General features: G+C 37.1%; 1 protein-coding gene across 1 annotated transcript in view; it reads left to right on the top strand.

Moving 5' to 3' along the window:
* LOC107676736 (receptor-type tyrosine-protein phosphatase delta-like) overlaps nt 1–26,998 on the top strand; it is a 319,184-nt gene that overhangs the window by 170,804 nt on the left and 121,382 nt on the right. Inside the window, exon 7 of the mRNA XM_016471396.1 lies at nt 3,985–4,022. The gene's annotated coding sequence lies outside the window, so the exon portion shown is untranslated. The remainder of the gene's footprint in view (nt 1–3,984; nt 4,023–26,998) is intronic.

The following is a 26,998-nucleotide window of genomic DNA, read 5'->3' as shown; positions in this document are numbered from 1 at the left end:
CCGATTTCAGGCATTTGTCGGCGATTTCGCAAAACCTGTCGGCGAGTGAAAAATCGAGCTAAAATCGTGCAGTGTGAACTCGGCATAAGGGAGCACTGAGGACTTATAAGCAAAACCCAAACAAAGGGAAGTAATGAGATGATTAATACAACACAGGTGATCTGAATGAACGATGATTAACTAAAAGAGAACAGGAACTGAACCAAATAAGGGCAGACAGAAACTAAACAGAAACAAACACGTGACAGTGTGTATATTTATATATACATAATAAATAAACACAGTACACATACATATATTATGTAAACAAAAACGTTTATTTTGGATGCGATTAATCGCGATCAATCGCTTGACAGCGCTAATATATAGGTCCCACTTTATATCAAGTGGCCCTAATACCGGTGTACTTACTTAGTAACTAGATGTGTATGTAGTATGTAACCACAGTGTAAGTACACATTGGTACATAGTATCTACAGCTGTAATGTTTGTGCTACACATATGTAACAACCCACTGAATGGTATGTGTAAATACAAATGTGTAACAGGACATTGGTAACAACACTTTTTGGTAATTAAAGTACAAATGTGTAACATGACTAACAGCACTTTTTGGTAAATAAAGTGTTACACTTTAAATTAGATTTATCATGTAATTACTCTGATGTTACACAGCAGCGGCCAGTAAGTTAGGCTTTACATATAAATTGTGGTTGGTGTCCAGAATGTTACACTTTATATTAAGTGGACAGTTCCTGAGGAGTTACCATGTAAGTACACTGGTATTACAGTGGTGCACCAACTCGAGATCCAACTCCTCCCACTTTACACATCCCTAACCCTACCCATCTCCACCCCCTGGATCAAATGGTTCCAATTACTCCTATGCATATTGTTGTTGCAAAATGTAGTTATATATGTCCTGTTACACATTTGTACTTGCACTAACCATTCGGAGGGTTGTTACATGTGTGTAGTTACAGAAATATTACAGCTGTATTATGATACTATGTACCAATGTGTACTTACACTGTGGTTACATGCTACATACACATCTAGTTACTATGTAAGTACACCGGTATTAGGGCCACTTAATATAAAGTGGGACCATATATATATGCTTTATGTATTTAAATGTACAGTATAAATGATAAAAATTGTATAAACATTTTTTTTTGTGAATACAGACATTACTTTTCTAAAAATCTGATCAAACTACATTTCATAAGGATTTTTTTTTCTTTCATTATATTCAACATTTGTAATGATTCTCTTCATATGTTTGAATATATTTCATTATAGTAATGCTTAATTTCATCTTTAAACATTAGTCTAAATACTCCTAATGATGACTTAGAGAAGTTTTGAAGGGCTCAGATAATTTGGAAATCTATTATCAAAACATGCTGAACTCACTCATCAGTCCAAACATAGAGAAAGTCATATATATGGCAGCAAAATAACAAATCAAACAATAAAACTGGGCTGTTTCATTCTAGAGGTCAAGTAGAATAAATTAATTTGTTACTTTTGGTGCAAAATCACCTTGACTAATATTTTAAATGGACTTTAGCAGATAAGAAAACTGAAATATTGTGCGATATGTGTCCTATAACTTTATTGTCATGAGCTGCCTAAACACCGGTATCAGAGACTGTCATGCGCAGAAGTGGATAGTGGTGTCTTGTCGGTCTGGAACGCAGAGTAAAAGCTGATGTATTTGGGTAAAGAGTCTGTTTGTGAGCACGAGAGCAAGGGGAGGTTTTCATGGCTTGACCCCCCGCCACACAGACACTTATTCTGAGGAAGAGAGCCGTTTCTCCCGGCACACACAAACACACACACACACACACATATGTAGTCATCGGTGTGGGACGGAACATACAGACAGCTGACGTTATGTTCACATGTAGAAGAACAAACTGAACTTCCAAACACACTCATACACTGGAACCAAGAGTGCGGGATTTAGGGGTTGTTTACACAACACCGTCTTCAATTCAAAACTGAAATCTTTTTGTTATGCCATTGGGCTAGATGTACTAACAGCTTGTGCCAACCGTCTTTGCCGTTAAAATAGTACTGTCAGGATTTACTAAAGAAGCGCATTGAAGAATTAGCGCTGAAAAGGCGTGGACACAGTTATTTTTGCGCCTGATCTTATTGAATATGCATTTGTAGGAGTTTACCTTTCAGACGCAACATTTATGGCAGGAGAGTATTAAAATGAATCACGCAACGCAATTTACTAACGTTTGCACTCGTCAAATTACTGGTGTTTGTGACAAAATTTAACGCCCCAAAAAAAATGTCTTAAACTATTTTGCGCCTGTGTCGTAAGTAGATCACCCGCACCTGATGAGCATCGGCTCTGCTTATTTGCGACTACACTAATTTGCGCTGCGCTTGTTATATTGTGTTGGTCAATATGTAAATGAGATGTTGAATCTGTGTTCTTTCATTTCTGCATTGTCAGTAAATCGCCCAGAGAAATTTCCACGCCCATCGGCGCTGTTTTGGAATTGCGCTCTTACGCTAATTTGCCCTGTTTAGTAAATCTGGACCATTGTCTGTACACGAAACTTCCAAAAAAAAAAAAAAAAAATGGTAAGAAACATTAAATTAAACATTAATTTTGTTTTAAGTAGAAAGAATGATATAGTATTTTCTCATACAACATACTCATACTTTTAAAATTTACTTTTAACTTAAAATAAATGTGTATCAATGTGAAAAATTTGCATTTATAAAAGGAGTTCAATTGAATCATGTTCTGTTGGGATTAATTGGATTCAGTACAGTTGAGTTAAGAGTTAAATTTATTTGAATTCAGTTTTGTTGGGTTGGGTTGAGTTGAGTTGAGATTAATTGAATTCAGTTATGTGAAGTTGGTTGGGTTAAGATGTTGATTTAAGTTCAATTCAATTGAATTTGATGTTGGTTTGAGTTGAATTTATGCATTTGGTGGACACATCTATCCAAGATGAATTGCAATTAGTTGGGTTGAGCTGAATTTAATTAAGTTGAGTTGAGTTATGCAGAGTTTGGCTGAGCTGAATTCAGTTCAGTTGTGTAGGTGTGAGCTGAGCTCAGTTGAGTTGTGTTGAGTTATGCTGGGTTGAATTCAGTTGAATTGAATTTAATTGAATTGAATTGAATTGAATTGAATCGGGTTGGGTTGTTTTGTTGGGCTGAGGTGGATTTAGGCATTTTGCAGATACTTTTATCCACGGCTGAATTCAATTCAGAGTTGAGCTGGACTAAATTCAGTTGATTGAGTTACGTTGGGCTGAGTTGAGATTAGCTGAATCAAAATTAATTCAGCTGAGTTGAGACGTTGGATTAGAAGTTGTGAGAAGTTGATTTTGAGCTGAATTATATTTGAAATAAATATTTTTGTGGAAACCTTGATGCATTTTATTTTTCAGGATTCACAGATGAACAGAAATTTCAAAAGAATGGCATTCATTTCAAAATAGAAATCTTTTGTAACATTATAAATGGTTTTACTGGCAGTTTTGATCAATTTAATGTCATTTGTTCATATTTTGTCAGTATTACTAATACTAATTGTTATGATGTCTTGAGAGAGAAGATCACAAAACAACAGAAGTATTTACACAGTCTTTACTGTCACTCAAACTCGTGTCGCGGCCGTCGAGAGCAAAGACTTCCACATCGCTGATCGCTCACAGTCTCATAGAAACTCATAGAAATCTCCTTCTTTCTCTCTCGAAATGAATCGACGGCTTTTCTCGGATTGTCAGCTGTCCAATAATCTCTGACCTTTCAGACGCCTGCAGTTCAATTACTCGCCAAACGAACGCTTCCCACTTTCAGCCGCCGCTGATGGTGATGAACTTTACGGCGGCGTGTTTCCTCATTCCCTCCGCTGGCTGATTCCTGAGATTAGACTGATGGGACGAGCGAGGCGCTTTCATCTGAGTTTGTGTGGTTTTAAATTGAACTGCTTTTGTTTTTCAGCTCCTGAGTCCTCAGGATCTTCGCCAGGGCTTTCAGAGGTAACGTGCCGTGGCTTCTGTGCATGTGTGCATGTGTAAGCGTGTTCGGCGGCGGGCCGACCTGCTGACGGTGTGCAGGTGTAGTGCTTTAGCAGCAAAACCATCTCACACACACACATACACGTTGTCTAGTTGCCGATTGTGAAATCATTGTGCTGAGCTTTTGTTCTCTCTAAATCTTGACCATCCAATCAGAACCGCCGCTGAGCTGTGACTGACAGTGATGAATGCCCGCCCCGATCCCATCAGCTCTGTTAGCACGAGCAAAGCATGCTGGGAGCATCTCGACAGAGACACTGGCACGTCATTAATACAAACTCTGAGGAAACAAACAAAGGCAAACTGAACTGTTTTATACACCTACAGCACGATCCATCAGCGCAGAGAAACTCGCTCAGACATCAGCTCATTCTTCACACGGCTTACAGACAGAGTGTGTGTGTGTGTGTGTGTGTGTGTGTGTGTGTGTGTTTGGATTATATTGCAAGCTTCGTTCAGAATGATTTTGCCTGTGAAGAAAAATGAAAAGTGCAGAGAGACAAATCAGAGTTGCAGGAAACATCTGCCAGGTTTCTTTTCATGTGTGATTTCCAAAGCTTGCTTTGTTTGCCAGAGAAGCAAACCACTAACTGAACTACATAATAGAAATATTTAGAGGATTTCATGGAATTTTTGTGACTGAATTTGCTGCAGCACTTCTGAAAAACTGTAGCGATATTTGTGGAAAATGTTCATTGTTGTTTTGCAGTGAAAATAATCAAGAAGTACTTATGGAACTAGAATTAGTGACAGTAATAGTTACTTCTAGATGATTCCTGACATCAGCTGTGGTTATGCATTCGTTCAAAACATTAAAACGTAAAATAATGTACTTTGATAAGTCCACTGGTAAATCAGGCATTATGAGGACTAGCAAATATTCACCCCATTTTACAATATATGGAGTATATATAGTAGTTAAATGCTAATAAATTATAAAAATAAACTTTTATTTTATGTCATGTGCTTAACACAAATGGGTCTCTCATGCAGAAATAAGGGAAAATGCTTACATTTTGGAAGAAATATTGATTAAACCAATTATCGGTCAATTTCTAATATTGCTTCCCCTTTCCTCGGGTTAACTTAAACCGTTAAATCATAATAAGACATTTAACAAGCTGCTCACATGAATAAATAAATCATCAGGTTTGTTAGGGTTAGAAGGATTGCTGACAGGTTGGGATTGGTTTAGGTTAGATTTGGTTAGGTTTAGACTAGGTTTGGTTAGTTTAGTTATGGTTTAGGTTTAGTTATGGTTAGATCTATGTCAGTGTGTGTGTGTGTGTGTGTGTGTGTGTGTGTAATTTGCCAGTTCACTAGGATCTAGTTGTGGTTTCTTAATAAGAGGCGTGTGATGCACTACACACACTCTATGGCATGTGTTGTACTCCATATGAGACTACAGTACTCATCATATTCCAGTCACACACGTGAACACAGCATCACAAGCTGGTGAGGAATCTGGGCCACTGACACAGCGAGAGAGAGAGTTAGTTTGACTCATGACCTCTGAACCTGAGGATGTCTGTAATCGCTTTATCAAACACACGGCAACATCAGTCAGAGGGATGCTGGTGTAGTTACAGCATTGACCTCGTACTGTCCCTCTGACCTTTGACCCCGCAGGCTGTGAAATGGGGTTTCACATGTGTGTGTGTCTCTGATAAAGCTCTGCATTCATGTCATTAGGATTCAGATCAGATTGTATGGTTTTGGACGCTCATTGATTTTGATTTTAAAGCGTGTGTGCTTGTGGAGCAGAAATCGGGTGATTGTTTGGGGCGTCGTGTGTTCGGTCTGTGAGTTCAGCTTTCTCTTCAATAGACCCAATTTATGTTTTAATTACTGGGATTCACCCAGCCGGAGTTCACACACACACACACACAAACACACACACACACACACACACACACACACACACACACACACACACACACAAGCTGGTGGTGGGGTTGTTGTCGTATTAATGAATTATAATGTGGTGTAAGCTTTCTTCCTGCTGGAGTGAGATGAGCTGTTTAATACCTGCTGGACAGACTTTATTAATGAGGCTTTAATCTGACCAGCACGTTTGTGACGCTGAGCTCATAAATATCATTGACAGCTATGATTAGACCTCATCAATACAGACTATAACTCTCAGTGCAATTAACAGAGCCAATGCTAATACTTCAAAATGAACCTGTGAATGTATGTGGGTGAGCACGTCTTCGACATTCCAAATAAAAAAGCACACATTTTCATTTTATAATGCCGTCTTAATGCTCTTCTTCCTAGTATGTGCATTTTAAAAATGTTTTCCCGATGAATCCTGGACTCCTGCTCAAAATGAATTAATATAAGGACAGCTACAAAAAAAAAACAATAAGCCCGCGAAGCTGTTATCGTTCCATCCTGACGAATGACAGCCGTGACAGCTAGTGGAATCCCGGAAAATAAACCGTGGAACTTTGACCAATGAGACAACAGTTTACTTATGCGTGACTTGTATTAACAAGTTTGGTCTGTTTAGAAACTTTGCAGTGTGAAAGCAAACCGCACCAAGTATAAAAAGCAACATTGTAATAAGTTTAATCCCTGTTTCGGAACAAAGCAATCGATCTACAGGTGTGAAAGCACCCTAAAACACAGCACAGGTGAGTTAGATATAGGGTCACTTCATGTGTTTTCTCTGATTGGATAGCTATCTGATCGTGAAAAGACCAGGTGTAAATGCCCTCTGAAATGCTTTTGAGACAGATTTAAATTTGATTGCTCAAACCACATCAGAAGGTATTTGATCTTGAAATTAGCTGATGATGAATAAGATGCCGCGCTCATCTGTTGCTTTCGTTGATGTGAACTCCTTTAAATTAGCATATCATATAGCGCAGAATTGAAGACCTGATTTATATCCGTTTTGCAAAGACACATTTTTGTGGCCAAGCATAAATGGAAATGTTTTAACAAATCATATAGCTATCCGATCAGAGAAAACTCATGAAGTGACCAGGTGTAAACAGACCCATAGAGAAATATAACTGAGAAATACAGCTCATATCACAAATTAAATGATTTAATGGTGAAGTGTTTCATTTTTTTCAGTAAATAAATATATAGTTTAGTCATGAAACTCTAGATGGCGCAGGCTGATGGGTTGTTAATGTAACGAATATTATTCAGAGAGTTAAACGACTTGGCACAAGCTGATTGGTTCATGTTGCATATGTAGCCACTGAGCTTACTGCCTTGCATTTATATGGCTGGCTAGCATTCACTTGAGATTCCTGCAGCGCACTTTCAGAGTTTCTCTGAAACCCTCCACCTTCCCCAGCTCCACCTGTATAGATCTGCTACGGGTTATTTTATATGCTATTTGTGCAGCAGCAGTATGTCTTAAATACTCACGGCACCGTATCACCATATGCATTGGCAGTAGCAAGCTCCTGTACTTGCTTGCAGCAGCAGCAATAATCTACAACTACAGCAATAACCAACAGCAGCAGCAGCGTAGCAGATCTATTCTGCCAAGACCAAATACATTAACATTGTCATATCCATCACCATGCTAAAATCTTCCAAGAGTTGTCATGATTAAACTGTATTCATAACTAGAAGTCATGGGTAGTTTGACGTCCTAAAAGGCAGCTGGGGTTAGTTTCTGTATGAAATGGTTTCCAGAATAAAAAGCTGTTTATTTTCTCAGATGTTTAAACATCCAAGATGTTATTAAGAAAAGCAATATAGAAACAATATAAAAGCCATTTTCATTTTAGAAGTCATTAATTTAAATATTTTAATTTATTTTATAATGATGATGATGATAATAATAATCATCAACATCATCATTGTCGTTGTTGTTTTACTGCCCAAATTCAGCAGTGATGCCCAATCCCATACTGTAAATCTTTGCAAATTTTTTTTCTAAACAAACTAGTTTACTGTAATAATCAGAGACACACATCATACAAAAACACTGGCTTAAACAGTCTTAAACATTTTTAATGAGAGTGATTTTAATGACTTTTTTGGTATTTGTAGTCAAGATTTCTCTGTCATATTCACCGTCTTGTACTATTTCTGCTGAGTTTGTTGCAGTGCACTCTGGGCAGATGATTGAGTCTTTAGCATGATGGTCTCTTGAACCTGTCTGTGATGTCTTTCAGTGCTGTCTAGGTAGGCGGCTCACTAGGGTTCGAGTCTTTGTGAAAGACTTGTAGCCACTGACTTCCATATATATGTATTTATTTATTGATTTCTTTCCATACACTCTTAAAAATAAAGGTGCTTCACAATTCCATAAAAAAATCATTTTTTGTCTAAATGGTTCCAAAAAGAACATGTAGAACCTTTCTGTTTCACAAAAGGTTCTTTGTGGTGAAAGAAGGTCCTTCAGATTATAGCACTTCTGCGGCATTAGAATGCTTTTCTCCATCTTTCTGTCGTCCGGTGTCAAAGTGGCTCTGGAAGCTGTCTTTGCCGGGCTGAGCAGTTCTTTCTGTCGTTCTGTCTCTCGTTACGCACGGTGATCCGTCTCCTCCACGACTGCTGCTGTCACCGTGGAAACTGTCAATCAATCGCATCGACAGCTGGAGAGAGCGAGTTACAATAATACAGTCAAATCTGCACTCAGACGCGCCAGAACTGAAAGCATTTTAGATCAAACTCATCGAAAGCTTTCCAAACCGGATATCCTTTGCTGTTTTCAAACCTGTTTAAGGGTAGACGACAACATTCTCATCAATTAATTTTACTTTTAAGATAATAAAGTTTTGCTGCAAATTCAGGTTTCTTGTTGAAATCTAGTAGGCCTAATCAAATGAGGCAGATGTGAACAAAAGTAGACTAGATAAGGAGTAGAAAAATCTTATCAATTCTTATGCTCCCAAAAAGGTTTGTTTGTTTATTTATTAATTGAATCATTACTTCATTGACATTTGTTGCTCTTGTGTGGTGAACAGAGGGCATTTATTTCTTAGCTGTACTGTGTTATTCTCTTTCCACTCATTAGATAAACTCGTTTCATTTGATTAATCTCCAAACTGATTCTCAGAAGCCTTGTCCACTATTTTAAACTGGTAATCGTACAGTCGCGTGGATACAAGCCACTGTGGAGATTTATCGTCAACATATTTGTTATCATCAAATAATCCATTTTTAGAAGAAAAAAAAAACAGCAATTATTTTCTGAAAATTGCTCAGGCTGATTTCTATCAGATTTCGCAGTATTGTTGAATATCTGTTGTATAAGATTTTTATCTGACGTCTGGAACCACAAAATGCTAAATAACTGTAACTTTGGCCACTTTTGTACCCCAAAAGATGACTTTTTCATTTAAACTACTGTAATAGATTTAAAATTGCTCCTTTCTGTTAAATGGTCGTCACAATAAATCTGTCCTGAAAACATTTATCTTCATTACATTTTTCGACTTAAATTATAAATAATCATAAAATGTTTCAGTGTATGCTTTGAAAATTATGTAATACATACTTATTTTCACACAAATCATGGTTGACCCACTGCTTTAATATGAATTATGCTAGAATTTGTAAAATACCGTTTTTATACATACTTTCAAGGCCAGATGAACCTGATTTTAGTCTCATCAGTGGTTTTGGTTTTTTTGTGAGATCTTCTTAGAACATTTTAATAACTGACGAATCAGACTCTCACGAGCTAATCTATTATGATTAACCACAATTTCAAGATTTGAATAATTACCATCCGCTTTTATGCTACAAAACGGAACTGTCGGAAAGTCAATATTTAAAAAAAAAGTATCAATTTTGATCAGAATATTTAATTGTGCTGAAGTTTTGACAGTATGTCCACAGTTAGACAGTGCCCATGATGACAGAAGTGCTGATAGATGAAGAACATTTTAAACAGTTTATTGATTGTTGTCCGTTCCTTGTTCTGCTGCAATAAAGCTTCATTTATTGACTGCTGAATGCAGTGCATCATGTAAAACAGCACGCTGCATCGTGGGAAAGAACATGTGATACGCCGGAGCAGGATCAAACATGAGATTTCTGTCCGTTTACGGTGTCAGTTTCTTGAATAATCCGATGGTGGTGCCTCGCGCTTGTCGCCGAAGGCTTTCCCCGAATGGGGCAACAAGCCAAGCCTCACCAGCACCAACACGCCCTCATCCCGAGACAGGGACCTGGATCCATCTGACTCTAATGCCTGCCATCTGGTTCCGTCTGAAGTCACGATTTGGAAGTTTAGATCTAAAACGTCAAGCGTCTGGTCTCGGGTCAGATTCTCTGGGATAAGGTCGCAGGCTGCGGAGGGAGGCGTTTATGAATCACGCACAAGCGCAGAGAGTAATGACCCTCCGTGAGCACAGATATGACACCCTGCGATCAGCAAACAGGAGCTGGAAGACGGCTCTAATCAAAAAACACGCTTGCTTGAGAACAGCGTTCTCTCTTCTGGGTAGCTGCTTGGGCTTTGCTGTGATGAAAAGAGTCCTGTGATCTGATCTCTAGATAACTTGGGTTCTTCCTTCAACATACACAACCAGTCAAAGGTTTAAGAAGTCTCTTCTGCTCAGCAAGCCTGCATTTATTTGATCCGAAATACAGCAAAAAACTGTAATATTGTGAAATATTTTTTACTATTTAAAATAACTGCTTTCTATGTGAATATCTGTCAAAACTGTAATTTATTTCTGAGATCAAAGCTGAATTTTCAGCATCATTACTCCAGTCTTCAGTGTCACATGATCTTCAGAAATCATTCTAATATGCTGATTTGCTGCTCAAGAAACATTTATTATTATTATTATTATTATTATTATGAAAAGTTAAAACAGTTGAGTATTTTTTTCAGGATTCTTTGATGAATAGAAAGATCCAAAGATAAGCATTTATCTGGAAAAAACAAACAAACAAACAAACTTTTGTAACATTATACACTATACCATTCAAAAGCTTGGAGTCAGTGTATTTTTGGGGGGGTTATTATTAATACTTTTATTTAGCAAGGATGCTTTAAATTGATCAAAGAGATAATGTTACAAAAGATTTCTATTTCGGATAAATGATGTTCTTCTGAACTTTCTATTCATGAAAGAAACCTGAAAAAAATATATACTCAGCTTTTTTCTGCATACTAATAATAATAATAATAATAATAATAAATATTTTTGAGCAGCAAATTAGAATATTAGAATGATTCCTGAAGGATATTGTTACTGGAGTAATGATGCTGAAAATTCAGCTTTGGAATCATAGGAATAAATTACATTTTAATATATATTCAAACAGAAAATAGTTATTTTAAATAGTAAAAAATATTTCAAAATGTTTGTATTTTGGGTCAAATAAATGCAGGCTTGGCAAGAAGAAGACACTTCTTTAAAAGCATTAAAAATCTCACTGTTCAAAAACATTTGACTGCTGTTTTATCATCCAGCAGGTGAATCACTTGAAAAGTAAAGTAACAGGGCACCTCTCCTCAACAAGACGCATGATTTGAGCTATGAGCGATGATAATAGTGATTCCTGCCTTAGAAAACACCACTAATTAGTTGCCTTTTTCAGAGCAACACAGTAATGCGATGCGTTCCTCAGCGCTGATGGTGAGTAATCAAGCCCGGGTATAATCAGAGACTCGTCTTGGTGCCAGAGTGTCTGGATCATAATACCTGTTTGAACTGATCTGCTTGGGTTGAGATTTGGTGGAAGAGTTTGTGTGTACGTTTGCATCAGCCTTTGGCTCCAGAACAAGGCCACGCTGACCGGCTCTGCTGCGCTGATAAACAGCCTGCCTTTACAAACACGGCAATAAAGATTTGGGTGAATCACTCAGTCAAACGCTGCTTCATTACTGGAGCTATTAGTCTCCCAGAGGGGCTGATACTTCATGGCCACACATCAACCTTGAGGCTGTGGAGTTCTTGGGATCCAGAAATACGGCTGTTGGTCCAAGCTGACCCAAGCAGACCGTTTCGTCCACTTCGTCGTAGCAGCAAACGGTTTTTGTGTTCGCGCACCAATACACGGCCATCCGTCTTCTTCCCTTCAGGATTAAATGAATTCCCACAGATTCAAATCCACTGAAATCCAGCCGCTCATCTGTTGATTGAACAGCACACGCCTCAACCTTCGGTAAACATCGCAGTAAATAAAAACAAACCGTGCCACACCGGAGCTTCTCTCCTTGGACTCGAAGCCAAGTTTTCGTATTGATGCCTCACCTCCATCCATCAGCGCAACAGACGGCTCCTTTATTGACCTCAGAGAGCCACTGAATGATAGAGTCCGTTCCTGATAGATAATATCAGCGGCTGATAGATTCCAGCCCGCTCCCATTCATCAGACGGGCCCTGCTGTATTAGCCGAGCGAGACGCGTGCTTAGTCCCAGATTCCCACTGTAAATCCAGTCACGTCCCACATTCTATTGCAGTCAGAAGAGAGGACGGCAGAGATATCCCTCTCCTGTGCCGTCGCTCTCAAACCGAGGCCGTTCTGCTGTAAGGACCGCCGTCAGACGCCTAAAGACATGACTCGATCCTCTCCGAGGCCCTGTTTACACTAGTGCACCAGTGTAGATGAGGATCGTTTTCAGAATCTACCTTTGCATATCTAGAGTTTTTAATTTTTTCTATTAGAGTTTTTAATCTAAAACGGGGTCTCTTGCGTTTTCAAAAGTCTCTGTTTTGGTCCGTTTACACTGAAACGCAACCCTAAAGTTTTCAATCTAAAACGGGGTCTGTTGCGTTTTCAGAAGTCTCCGTTTTGGGCCGTTTACACTGAAACGCAACCCGAGAGTTTTTAATCTAAAACGGTGTCTGCTGTGTTTTCAGAAGTCTCTGTTTTAGGCCGTTCTGCTGTAAGGACCGCCGTCAGACGCCTAAAGACATGACTCGATCCTCTCCGAGGCCCTGTTTACACTAGTGCACCAGTGTAGATGAGGATCGTTTTCAGAATCTACCTTTGCATATCTAGAGTTTTTAATTTTTTCTATTAGAGTTTTTAATCTAAAACGGGGTCTGCTGTGTTTTCAGAAGTCTCTGTTTTGGTCCGTATACACTGAAACCAACCCTAGAGTTTTTAAACTAAAACGGGATCTGTTGCATTTTCAGAAGTCTCTGTTTTGGTCCATTTACACTGAAACGCAACCCGAGAGTTTTTAAACTAAAACAGGGTCTTCAGCATTTTCGAAAGTCTGTCTTTTTGAGTGTCTAAAATGCTGAAGTAATGTAAACGACAGGCGTAACTGTAGCAAAAGTCATGCGTTTTAAAACGTAAATGCACTAGTTTAAATGTAGCCTGAGGAAACGGGGTCTGCTGTGTTTTCAGAAGTCTCCGTTTTGGTCCGTTTACACTGAAACGCAAACCTAGAGTTTTCAATCTAAAATGGGGTCTGCTGTGTTTTCAGAAGTCTTCGTTTTGGTCCGTTTACACTGAAACACAACCCGAGCGTTTTCAAACTAAAACAGGGTTTAAAACGAAAATGCACTAGTTTAAATGTAGCCTGAGTTTTTTTGTGAGGCTGAGAGTCGCCGTATTCAAAACGAACAGTTTACTGATTGAGGTGGGATCGGGATCTCTGTAGTCGGTGGTGGATGAGGGTGCTACAGAAGTCATGTTGAAATAAGAGGGTGCTTGTGATATAATGACACCAATTTAAGCAGAGGTCATTCTGGACTCTTGGCCTCCTCAGGGAAATAGGACTCATGGAAAGCAAAAATATTTGCATTCGCGGCTGCCAATGTAAACGTTGTGTTAGGGTTTCTCAACGACTCCAAATAAACACAGTATGTATGTCATATGTGTGTCTCTCGAGACTTTCCACAGAACAAGGTTATCATGTAGATCTGGATCAGGAGATTCGGTGCAACTCTTTCCCACGATATTGCATCAATAGTTCAAATACTTATACTGCTAATTCAGATACAATCATACAGCCTCACAGAAGTAGTTTATCTTGCTTTATTTATGTTAAGATGTTTTTTGAATCGTGACAGACAGTGAAAATGTTTGCATTCTCCCTTGTCACAATATTTTCTGTCATTACTTGTCTTTATGGGTTTTCAGCTAAATGTATTGGTTGAACATTAAATTCCAGTGAACGTCATGCTTCAGGTTGTGACTCCAGCAGTGTTGGGCTCATAACTCAAAACTTGTAACATATTACTAATTACTAGTTAATCATTACTACATTACTTGTTACTCACAACCAACAGTAATTAGTTACATTACTTTTCCATTACACACCAAAAAATTGTTGCAGCCTGTGAATCTATGAAATTTACAGATAAATTAAGAGTTCAACTGTCTCAAACTGATGACAAGATGCCACAACTTCTGTTATTTAATAAAACAGCACTAAAGTAAAATCTGCAACAGGGCTCAAGCAGCTAGAACCAACCATGTGACATTGATGTTTTTGTCATATTTTCTCCCTACAAAATTAAAATAATGGCTGTATGTCCAGACGCTATTTGAAGTAGGCTTCTTTGTCTTCCGACGAAGCAAGCTTGCTGCGTTGGTGACGGCAACAATTATAAAAATTAATAGGGACAATTTAATTTTTGCATTTTAAATAATTAACAATTGTGACAAAAAAGGGTAACACTTTATTTTAAGTTGTTACACGTTACGTGTACTTACTATTATAATAACAATTAATTATGCATAATTACATGCAAGTAACCCTAATCCTAACCATATAGTAAGGACATGTAGTTGATTAACATCACTCAGTACTTAAATGTATAATTACACTGTAACAAGGACACCTTAAAATAAAGTGAAAACCCAAAAAAAGTAACTAGTAACTTGCCTTTTTTTTGTTTTTTTGGGATGGCAACTGTAATATTATTACTTAAATTTTATTAGTACTTAGTTACACTACTAGTTGCCAGGTAAAGTAATATTACTGTAATGTGTCACTAGTCACAGACTAGTCTCATCTATCTCGTAGAATAGTTGCACTGAATTGCTACAGCTCAATTTGCACATTTGTAATGTTACTGCTGCTATTATCATCATGCATTTGCACTGAATTTGCTACGTTACTGTACTATGGTTTTGCACACAAGTCAGTATCGCACACTCGCACATACAGATGTCTATATTTCTATACATAGTCTGTATTTCTACATATGCATCATAGTTTTACATTTATTCTGTTTGTTTGTATGCATGTGAGTGTGTTTATTTTTTTATATAGTTTGCACTTGTCTTGGCATTCACTGTGGACAGCAAAGAAAGAATTCCGTTGTACCGGGAAACGAGTTCTCCTCACTGTGCACATGACAATACACGCTTTGAGTCTTTGAATCTTAGTAACCACTTAGTGCCCAACGCTGGACTCCAGCAGTAATCAACCCCGTGTTTTCTAGCTTTGCTCAGCGGCTGTGGATCGCAGTATAACCCAGGAGCGCAGGTGAGGGCTGAGAGCACGTCTTCCCACAGTCTGTTGTTTTCTCGTGTCCTGAAGCGGTGGGCTGCACAGATTGTTTTTGGACGAGTTTTAGCAGAACACCTTCGCTGTGTGTCGGTGCCTGCGGGGCAGAGCTTCAGCTGTTGGAATGAGAAGTCCTTCAATCTGTTTAATGATGCATTGGAAACGCTCGCTCCAGCACACACACACACACACACACACACACACACACAGCTCTCCTGTCCAACTCTCCAGCGTGCCATTCGATAGCAGTATTTCTCTCGCAGAATAAGGCATTAATATGTGCTTTATAAGTACTAATAAACAGCAAATATGCTAGTAATATGCATGCAACTAGTTAATAGTGAGAACTGGTCCCTAACCTGAAGTGTTACTGAACGTTTTGGTAACACTTTATTTTAAGGTGTCCTTGTTACACATGTTACGTGTACTTACTATTATAATAACAATTAATTATGCATAATTACATGCAAGTAACCCTAATCCTAACCATATAGTAAGGACATGTAGTTGATTAACATCACTCAGTACTTAAATGTATAATTACACTGTAACAAGGACACCTTAAAATAAAGTGAAAACCCAAAAAAAGTAACTAGTAACTTGCCTTTTTTTTGTTTTTTTGGGATGGCAACTGTAATATTATTACTTAAATTTTATTAGTACTTAGTTACACTACTAGTTGCCAGGTAAAGTAATATTACTGTAATGTGTCACTAGTCACAGACTAGTCTCATCTATCTCGTAGAATAGTTGCACTGAATTGCTACAGCTCAATTTGCACATTTGTAATGTTACTGCTGCTATTATCATCATGCATTTGCACTGAATTTGCTACGTTACTGTACTATGGTTTTGCACACAAGTCAGTATCGCACACTCGCACATACAGATGTCTATATTTCTATACATAGTCTGTATTTCTACATATGCATCATAGTTTTACATTTATTCTGTTTGTTTGTATGCATGTGAGTGTGTTTATTTTTTTATATAGTTTGCACTTGTCTTGGCATTCACTGTGGACAGCAAAGAAAGAATTCCGTTGTACCGGGAAACGAGTTCTCCTCACTGTGCACATGACAATACACGCTTTGAGTCTTTGAATCTTAGTAACCACTTAGTGCCCAACGCTGGACTCCAGCAGTAATCAACCCCGTGTTTTCTAGCTTTGCTCAGCGGCTGTGGATCGCAGTATAACCCAGGAGCGCAGGTGAGGGCTGAGAGCACGTCTTCCCACAGTCTGTTGTTTTCTCGTGTCCTGAAGCGGTGGGCTGCACAGATTGTTTTTGGACGAGTTTTAGCAGAACACCTTCGCTGTGTGTCGGTGCCTGCGGGGCAGAGCTTCAGCTGTTGGAATGAGAAGTCCTTCAATCTGTTTAATGATGCATTGGAAACGCTCGCTCCAGCACACACACACACACACACACACACACACACACAGCTCTCCTGTCCAACTCTCCAGCGTGCCATTCGATAGCAGTATTTCTCTTAGATAAGAATCTATGTTGACGGTATTTAAACTGGGTCAGGACTAGCACTTGTCAGCTATCAGAACATATAACAGCCTTGATCTGTAAAGCCACACATTAACTCTGCTGCGCCCAACAGGCCAGCGGCGGTACTGACTCTATAATGTGCTCGCACTCGTATCTGAGGCTCTTACATTCACAGTTTTTACAGTTGTGTCTCTTCGCTGGTTGTGTGTTTGCATTTGCCTCCGTCCTGTTGCAGTCGTCCAGCTGTTACTAATTCAGATTCATTATTGAATGATGAGGATGATGATGGTTGTGTGGAGCTCAGTTCATTAAGAGCTTCATTAGTTAATGACAGTCTGTGTATGTTGTGTTGTTGAAGTAAGTAGACAATTACAGTAAACATGATCTGTAACATGATGAATGATTTATAGTGAGTTGCTGATTTTTATAGTTTTATGAATGGCAGCATCTTCTCGTAACCCGCATGAGTTTATGGGGGGTTCGAGAGGCTCTGACCCGCATTTATGGCCCACAAAAGACATAGTGTTCACCTGAGGAGGTAACCATAGCAACAACAGACCGCTCCAGTGCTTTCAATTACAATCAGTACTGACAAAACATAAGAACTGACATCATCTGGCTCTTATGTTTTAATGGATTTGCATGTCATGAAATATAAAATAAGCCTTTAGAACTATTCTGGATATAATTGACCCTTTTTTTTTTTTTTTGCTTGAGGGTGAAAAAAACCATTTGTGTGAAGACAATCTAAACATTGTACTGCAACAGAGAGACAAAAATATATGTATTTATTTATCAATCAATAAATAAGCAGTTTTCATTTTCATTTTCAAGATAAATGAATAAATAAATAAATACATAAATAAAAGCAGTGTTCTTTTAAAAAAATATATTTTACTTCATTTTAAAAGGACAAACAAACAGACAGACAAATAGATAAATAATACATACATACATACATGCATAAGCAGTATTATAGAAATTCCTTAAGTAAATAAGTAAATGCGTTTTGCACCTTTGGGCAAAGTAGACTATTAGTGTAATCTATGAACTACACCAGTACCAGATATGGGTGTCATGCAGTAAAACATTTTTTAAGACGACTGACTTTGTATTTAATGTGAATTTAATAACAATATTGTAAGTTACTAATTATAACACTGTCATTTTACAGAGAGCAAAGAACGTTTACATTGTCAAAGAACATTTTCATTCAGTCTAGAGTTCAGGCACTCTCAAAAGCTCCCACTACAATCACTGAAGCTGTTTACACTGTGAAATTAATATCTTACTTACATTCGTACGCACATCTGCACTTTGTTGTTTCTGATGAGAGAATTCAGTCACTCTGAACGCCTCTGATTGGTCACTGCATTCAGAAGCTCAACAGAATGGTGTGTGATTGGTTATAATGCAGCGCTGTACAAACGCAGCGCCAGCCAGCGAACACAGATCTGATGATATAATCACACCGGCGTGACCGTATGAAATATAATAAAATATTAATCGGCTATTTGTTGTCTTTTGGAAGCTGCACCCCCTCACTTTGAATGGGCATGACGCCTCTGTATTCGCCTGAGGAGGTAATGTAACGGTTTCCGTATCAAAATCGACAAAATATATACTTTATACAGGCTGCACATAGGACACTTGAAAAAAAATAAAGAAAAAAATTTATATATATATATATTGCACACAAAACTTAGTCTAATTGTTTACAAAGTCTTAAAAACAGCTGACGTCTGTGCTTGAGGGCGGAAAAAGAGCGTTTCGTTGCGTAAATCGATCACGCACAAGCGCTGTTATTGAAGCTGAAAGCGCTGGCATAATTCGCCGGTGCCGCGGTGACGTCACTCCGCGCTCCGTGCCTCTCCGGTGCTGCTCGAGCTCGAGCGCGCAGTCTCGCCACACGCGCCTCCCGCTCCGCACGCGCTCTGCTCTGCTCTTCTCCGCGCGATGATCCGCTCGCTCCGCCGCGCGTCACGCAGGAGACCATAGACGCGCGTTAAACTCCGCGCCACGAGACCGAGAGAGACGCACGCTCGCGCTCGGCGCTTGGATTACCGCTGGATGTGAATAAACTCTCTTCAGCTGAACTCACACAACACCGCGATGAGGATGAGGATGAGGAGCAGGTAAGACGCGTCACGCACTCCCAACGCATTCCGGGCTTTTGCAACATGACGAGCCACGCCAGAAGAGAGAGTGTGTGTGTGTGTGCGTGTGTGAGACAGTATATGACAGTGCATAAGTGTGTGTGTGTGTGTGTGTGTGTGTGAGGCGTTTGAAAACAAAGAGGTTTGTTTCACGTTGAAGTACAGAGTGTGGTGATTTGGGCTTTTTCCATGCACTCAAATACTATGGGACTCTCTCTATATATGAGGCTCTCTGTGATTTTCTGGCATATCTGTGGGTTTTTAAAGCCTCATGTCGCTGCTGGATTAAACGCTCATGTCTCTCATGTCAGATTACACAAATCGCTCGGCGTGAGGGTTTGAGCGCTTTGACTCTGTCAGATTGAGGTTTCTCTTCATCGCCGAGGCTTTTCCTCAGTAGCTTCTTTTATTGTGTTCATGTAAAACGAAGCATCAATCAGGCAAACACAATTCAGCCTTCCCTTTCTTTCTTGGTCTGTTTTGGTTTTGCCTCGTAAACGTGTACGAGATGAACTTTAGATGGACGTTCTAACCAAAAAACCACAAACCTCTGAACTCTGAGATAAGGTTTGACACGATTGCCCGTCTCTCTCTCTCTATGTCTCTATGTCTCTATGTCTGTCTGTCTGTCTCTCTGCATCTGTTTGCTCGCCTGTGGCCGCTAGGGGCCCCTGAAGTCCCCACATGAGCCGGGGGAAATGAATTGAGCGCTAATGTCATCAGGAGCGACTGTAAAAGGGTTAAAGCGGCCGATAAAGGGGCGAGTCGGTGAGGTGATGAAAATGAGCTCAAAGTGCCCCCCGTGTGTGTGTGTGTGTGTGTGTTCTGCAGTCGATCAGCACTTACAGTCCATTGGCTCCAGATATCTCTGTTGCTGGTGTGTGTGTAGGAGTGTGTGTGTGTGTGTGTGTCTTTCATACACACATGCCCAAGCAATCAGTGCCACTGCAGTCCGACATCCCACAATTAACGCCGTGGAAACGCCTTCGATTTCCAATCCCGCTGCAGCTACGAAGCGAAAAACCTTTGCGACTCAAGACAAAATAATTTGCTGTTTGGAGCCGAGTTTGCACAGGGCTGAGGCTCACAGCAGATACGACGCCCCTGCCTCGCATATTTGGTTGAAATGCGACCCGGGCGAGCCCCCAACGGCTGGAGTGTGCGTGTGTGTTTGTGTGAGAGTGTGTGTGTGTGTGCGTGTGTGTGTGTGTGCGTGTGTGTGTGTGTGCGTGTGTGTGTGTGTGCGTGTGTGTGTGTGTGCGTGTGTGTGTGTGTGCGTGTGTGTGTGTGTGCGTGTGTGTGTGTGTGCGTGTGTGTGTGTGTGCGTGTGTGTGTGTGTGCGTGTGTGTGTGTGTGCGTGTGTGTGTGTGTGCGTGTGTGTGTGTGTGCGTGTGTGTGTGTGTGCGTGTGTGTGTGTGTGCGTGTGTGTGTGTGTGCGTGTGTGTGTGTGTGCGTGTGTGTGTGTGTGCGTGTGTGTGTGTGTGCGTGTGTGTGTGTGTGCGTGTGTGTGTGTGTGCGTGTGTGTGTGTGTGCGTGTGTGTGTGTGTGCGTGTGTGTGTGTGTGCGTGTGTGTGTGTGTGCGTGTGTGTGTGTGTGCGTGTGTGTGTGTGTGCGTGTGTGTGTGTGTGCGTGTGTGTGTGTGTGCGTGTGTGTGTGTGTGCGTGTGTGTGTGTGTGCGTGTGTGTGTGTGTGCGTGTGTGTGTGTGTGCGTGTGTGTGTGTGTGCGTGTGTGTGTGTGTGCGTGTGTGTGTGTGTGCGTGTGTGTGTGTGTGCGTGTGTGTGTGTGTGCGTGTGTGTGTGTGTGCGTGTGTGTGTGTGTGCGTGTGTGTGTGTGTGCGTGTGTGTGTGTGTGCGTGTGTGTGTGTGTGCGTGTGTGTGTGTGTGCGTGTGTGTGTGTGTGCGTGTGTGTGTGTGTGCGTGTGTGTGTGTGTGCGTGTGTGTGTGTGTGCGTGTGTGTGTGTGTGCGTGTGTGTGTGTGTGCGTGTGTGTGTGTGTGCGTGTGTGTGTGTGTGCGTGTGTGTGTGTGTGCGTGTGTGTGTGTGTGCGTGTGTGTGTGTGTGCGTGTGTGTGTGTGTGCGTGTGTGTGTGTGTGCGTGTGTGTGTGTGTGCGTGTGTGTGTGTGTGCGTGTGTGTGTGTGTGCGTGTGTGTGTGTGTGCGTGTGTGTGTGTGTGTGTGTGTGTGTGTGTGTGTGTGAGTTTGAGCGAGTGTGTGTGTGTGAGTTTGAGTGAGTGTGTGTTTGTGTGTGTGTGTGTTGTTGCTCGTGGCATTGAAACGAGGAAACGTTTGCTGTCGGAAATACGGAAGATCTGGAGCTGAGGAGTGATTTGGTCTCGCGCTCCGGTCGTTTTTCCCACAGACTCTCGGTGACCTCTGCGGGAAGAGCGAGTTTGGCTGAGACCGAGGAGATTTTCCGGAGGTCCCTCGGCCGGAGCGATGGCTGCGAGTCCCTCGGTGACATTCCTGACATGATGGAAAAACAGACGGCGGTGAAAGAACGGAGGGGGAAGAGGAATATTTTCAGAAGTCCATGACTAGATCTTCTGGAATGCTAAGGTTTCAAAAAAATCCACATGAGAGAGAGAGCGAGAGAAAGACATCTATGAAAAAAAGCAGCCTGCAATTATGGGGCGCCGACTTGTTTGAGAAAACCAGCGGAGTGCCAGAACTTCTGGGAACGATCGGCCTGGAACGATGCGATCTGCCAAACCATCACGCTCACCTCCGGATCCAGAGCCACTCAACTCGCACCTTTTAACCCGGCAAACCTCCAGCTATCCCAGCACTTCAGAGCAAAATACAGTCCTTTCACAATACAGCCTGGCAGGCCTTTTTCTGTTTCACATCAAATGATCGTTGAAAGGAGGCGTCCAACCGCCAGAACACAAAACACTGAATGAGCTGTTTTATTTTCTTAGAAGGCTTGTGTTTTTAGTATTATAGCCTTATAATAGTGACCTTGTTACCAAATGTGAGTCATAAATACAGTTTTTGGCTGTCAACGTTAAATAAACAACAAAATGAATCGAAATGTTACAAGAAACTGACTGCAGGTTTATTTTTAATGAAGTCATAGACATAAAATCAGGATTAAAATAAATTATATATTATATAATTTATTATATTAAATCATATATATATATATATACAGTTCAGTAAATGAGGGAAACACATGAACTGCATTTTACTCATATTTCAGACTTTAATTCACTCATACAAACAACTGTTTTCTTCTGTTCATTGTTTTGCTTTTATTTATATTTGTCTTTCCTCATGGTTTGTTGGTAAATGAGAGCTGCTGTGTGGGTTTCACCTCTCTAAAGTTGCACAGATGACCAAGCGATTATATCCGTACACTGATGTTCTTCTGTTCATACAAAAATGAGGCGTTTATTTCACATACGATCCCATGATTACTAATGATGTCCGGTCGGCCGCTTTCTAACTGATCCTCCTCGGTGAAACAGCAGATAAAGGAGAGAGGAGTGTATGGAGGCTTATTATGGCTGCCATAAATCCTGTTTATTGGGAAAAGAGCCAATGAAAGAGACACAGTGTGACGGAGGAGAGAAAGAGGGGCAATGAAGATCCAGCCGCACGTGTTTGTCGTGAAAGAACGCAAAAGTGACGCTCACTTTCACGTTCAGTCTCTCCACAGAGATCGAAATCAGAAGCAAAAAGATGAAAGCACTTTCTCTTTTCTTTAATTATTTTCTTCTAATTTTTTTATGAACTACAGTCCCATGAAGCACTGTGAATGATGAAATCCGACCACAAATATTGGTACCAGGCCTTCACGATATTGAGAAAAAAAAAACTACAATATATATAGTCCAATATTAAAAAAACAAACTACAATATATATAGTCCAATATTAAAAAACAAACAGACAAAGTACAATATATATAGTCCAATATAAAAACAAACAAACAAACTACAATATATATAGTCCAATATAAAAAAACAAACAGACAAACAAAGTACAATATATATATAGTCCAATACTAAAAAAACAAACTACAATATATATAGTCCAATATAAAAATAAAAAATTACAATATATATAGTCCAATGTTAAAAAAAACAAACTACAATATATATATAGTCCAATATTAAAAAAATAACAAACAAACAAACTACAATATATATATATATATATAGTCCAATACAAAAAAAACTACAATATATATAGTCCAATATTAAAAAACAAACAGACAAAGTATAATATATATAGTCCAATATTAAAAAACAAACAGACAAAGTATAATATATATAGTCCAATATTAAAAAACAAACAGACAAAGTATAATATATATAGTCCAATATTAAAAAACAAACAGACAAAGTATAATATATATAGTCCAATATTAAAAAACAAACAGACAAAGTATAATATATATAGTCCAATATTAAAAAACAAACAGACAAAGTATAATATATATAGTCCAATATTAAAAAACAAACAGACAAAGTATAATATATATAGTCCAATATTAAAAAACAAACAGACAAAGTATAATATATATAGTCCAATATTAAAAAACAAACAGACAAAGTATAATATATATAGTCCAATATTAAAAAACAAACAGACAAAGTATAATATATATAGTCCAATATTAAAAAACAAACAGACAAAGTATAATATATATAGTCCAATATTAAAAAACAAACAGACAAAGTATAATATATATAGTCCAATATTAAAAAACAAACAGACAAAGTATAATATATATAGTCCAATATTAAAAAACAAACAGACAAAGTATAATATATATAGTCCAATATTAAAAAACAAACAGACAAAGTATAATATATATAGTCCAATATTAAAAAACAAACAGACAAAGTATAATATATATAGTCCAATATTAAAAAACAAACAGACAAAGTATAATATATATAGTCCAATATTAAAAAACAAACAGACAAAGTATAATATATATAGTCCAATATTAAAAAACAAACAGACAAAGTATAATATATATAGTCCAATATTAAAAAACAAACAGACAAAGTATAATATATATAGTCCAATATTAAAAAACAAACAGACAAAGTATAATATATATAGTCCAATATTAAAAAACAAACAGACAAAGTATAATATATATAGTCCAATATTAAAAAACAAACAGACAAAGTATAATATATATAGTCCAATATTAAAAAAAAAAAAAAAACTAATTATATATATATATGTAGTCCAATATAAAAATGAAAAAACTACAATATATATAGTCCAATATTAAAAAACAAACAAACAAACTACAATATATATATAGTCCAATACAAAAAAAACTACAATATATATAGTCCAATATTAAAAAACAAACAAACAAGCAACCTACAATATATATATAGTCCAATATATAAAAAAAACTACAATATATATATAGTCCAATATTAAAAAACAAACAGACAAAATATAATATATATAGTCCAATATAAAAACAAACAAAGTACAATATATATATAGTCCAATATTAAAAAAACAAACTACAATATATATAGTCCAATGTTAAAAAAAAAAAAAACTGCAATATATATAGTCCAATATGAAAAAAACAAACAAACAAACAAACAAACTACAATATATATAGTCCAATATTAAAAAAACAAACAAACTACAATATATATATATAGTCCAATATTAAAAAACACAAACTACAATATATATAGTCCAATATTAAAAAAACAAACAAACTACAATATATATATATAGTCCAATATTAAAAAACACAAACTACAATATATATAGTCCAATATTAAAAAAACAAACAAACTACAATATATATATATAGTCCAATATTAAAAAACACAAACTACAATATATATAGTCCAATATTAAAAAAACAAACAAATTACAATATACATATAGTCCAATATTTAAAAAACAAACAAACATACTACACAATATATATAGTCCAATATAAAAAAACAAACAGACAAACAAAGTACAATATATATAGTACAATATTAAAAAAACAAACAAACAAACTACAATATATATAGTCCAATATTTAAAAAACAAACAAACAAACAAACTACAATATATATAGTCCAATATAAAAACAAACAAACAAACAAACTACAATATATATGTATAGTCCAATATATAAAAAAAGAAACAAACTACAATATATATAGTCCAATATAAAAACAAACAAACAAACAAACTACAATATATATGTATAGTCCAATATATAAAAAAAGAATATATATAGTCCAATATTAAAAAAACAAACAAACTACAATATATATATATAGTCCAATATTAAAAAACACAAACTACAATATATATAGTCCAATATTAAAAAAACAAACAAACTACAATATATATATATAGTCCAATATTAAAAAACACAAACTACAATATATATAGTCCAATATTAAAAAAACAAACAAACTACAATATATATATATAGTCCAATATTAAAAAACACAAACTACAATATATATAGTCCAATATTAAAAAAACAAACAAACAAACAAACCACAATATATATAGTCCAATATAAAAACAAACAAACAAACTACAATATGTATAGTACAATATTAAAAAAACAAACAAACTACAATATATATAGTAAAATATATTTAAAAAAAAAACTACAATATATATATATTCCAATATAAAAATAAATAAATAAAAAAACAAACTACAATGTATATATAGTCCAATATAAAAAAAACAAACAAACAAACTACAATATATATAGTCCAATAAAACAAACAAACAAACTACAATATATATAGTCCAATATTAAAAAAACAAACAAACAAACAAACTACAATATATATAGTCCAATATAAAAAAACAAACAGACAAACAAAGTACAATATATATAGTACAATATTAAAAAAACAAACAAACAAACTACAATATATATTGTCCAATATAAAAAAACAAAACAAACAAACAAACTACAATATATATATAGTCCAATGTAAAAAACAAAGAAACTACAATATATATATAGTCCAATATAAAAAAACTACAATATATGTATAGTCCAATATTAAAAACAAACAAACAAGCAAACTACAATATATATAGTCCAATATAAAAAAAACAAACTACATTATATATAGTCCAATATAAAAAAACAAAAGAAACTACAATATATATAGTCCAATATTAAAAAACAAACTAAAATATATATAGTCCAATATAAAAAAACTACAATATATATAGTCCAATGTTAAAAAACAAACAAACAAACTACAATATATATATATATATATATATATATATATATATAGTCCAATATAAAAAAAAAACAAACTACAATATATATAGTCCAATATTAAAATAAATAAATAAATACAAATCACCAGATTACTTGAACAACTGATTGGACAGATTTGTAGGGGATTGCATATTAATAGAATATTAAAATAATTAAAATAATAATAAAAAAAATAAAAAAAAAACATTTTACTCTACTTATCCGGATTGCAAACCATTATTTTAAGGCTCAATGATTTGGAATAAAATGTATTATATTTTTCTAATTACAAATTGTTTGATCTTTGGCATGACAGATATTGAACATATTTTATATAATCACACACTATGTAAGTAGTGCGTGTTTTTTCTTTTTAATGTAATTTTTAACTCAATTATGTCATTCATGAAACGGGCAGGGCTGCTGAGCTCACTTGCTGCATTTTCCATTTCCATGGTAACAGCGTCTCCTCTGATTGGTGGATCTGTCTTGAGGATTGTGGGTAATGTAGTTTATTTTATCCAAAGCGACTTACAAATGAGGACAACAGAAGCAATCAATTGTAGTATCAAAACAACTAAAAACAGATCCAAAACTAAAAGCTAAAACTTTATAAATACTACTTATACACATTTTTTAAACAA

The sequence above is a fragment of the Sinocyclocheilus anshuiensis genome, unplaced genomic scaffold, assembly GCF_001515605.1.
Source record: "Sinocyclocheilus anshuiensis isolate Anshui unplaced genomic scaffold, SAMN03320099.WGS_v1.1 scaffold2186, whole genome shotgun sequence".
NCBI lineage: Eukaryota > Metazoa > Chordata > Actinopteri > Cypriniformes > Cyprinidae > Sinocyclocheilus > Sinocyclocheilus anshuiensis.
The sequence above is the reverse complement of the archived record's forward strand: the minus strand, read 5'-3'. Positions and strand labels throughout refer to the sequence as shown.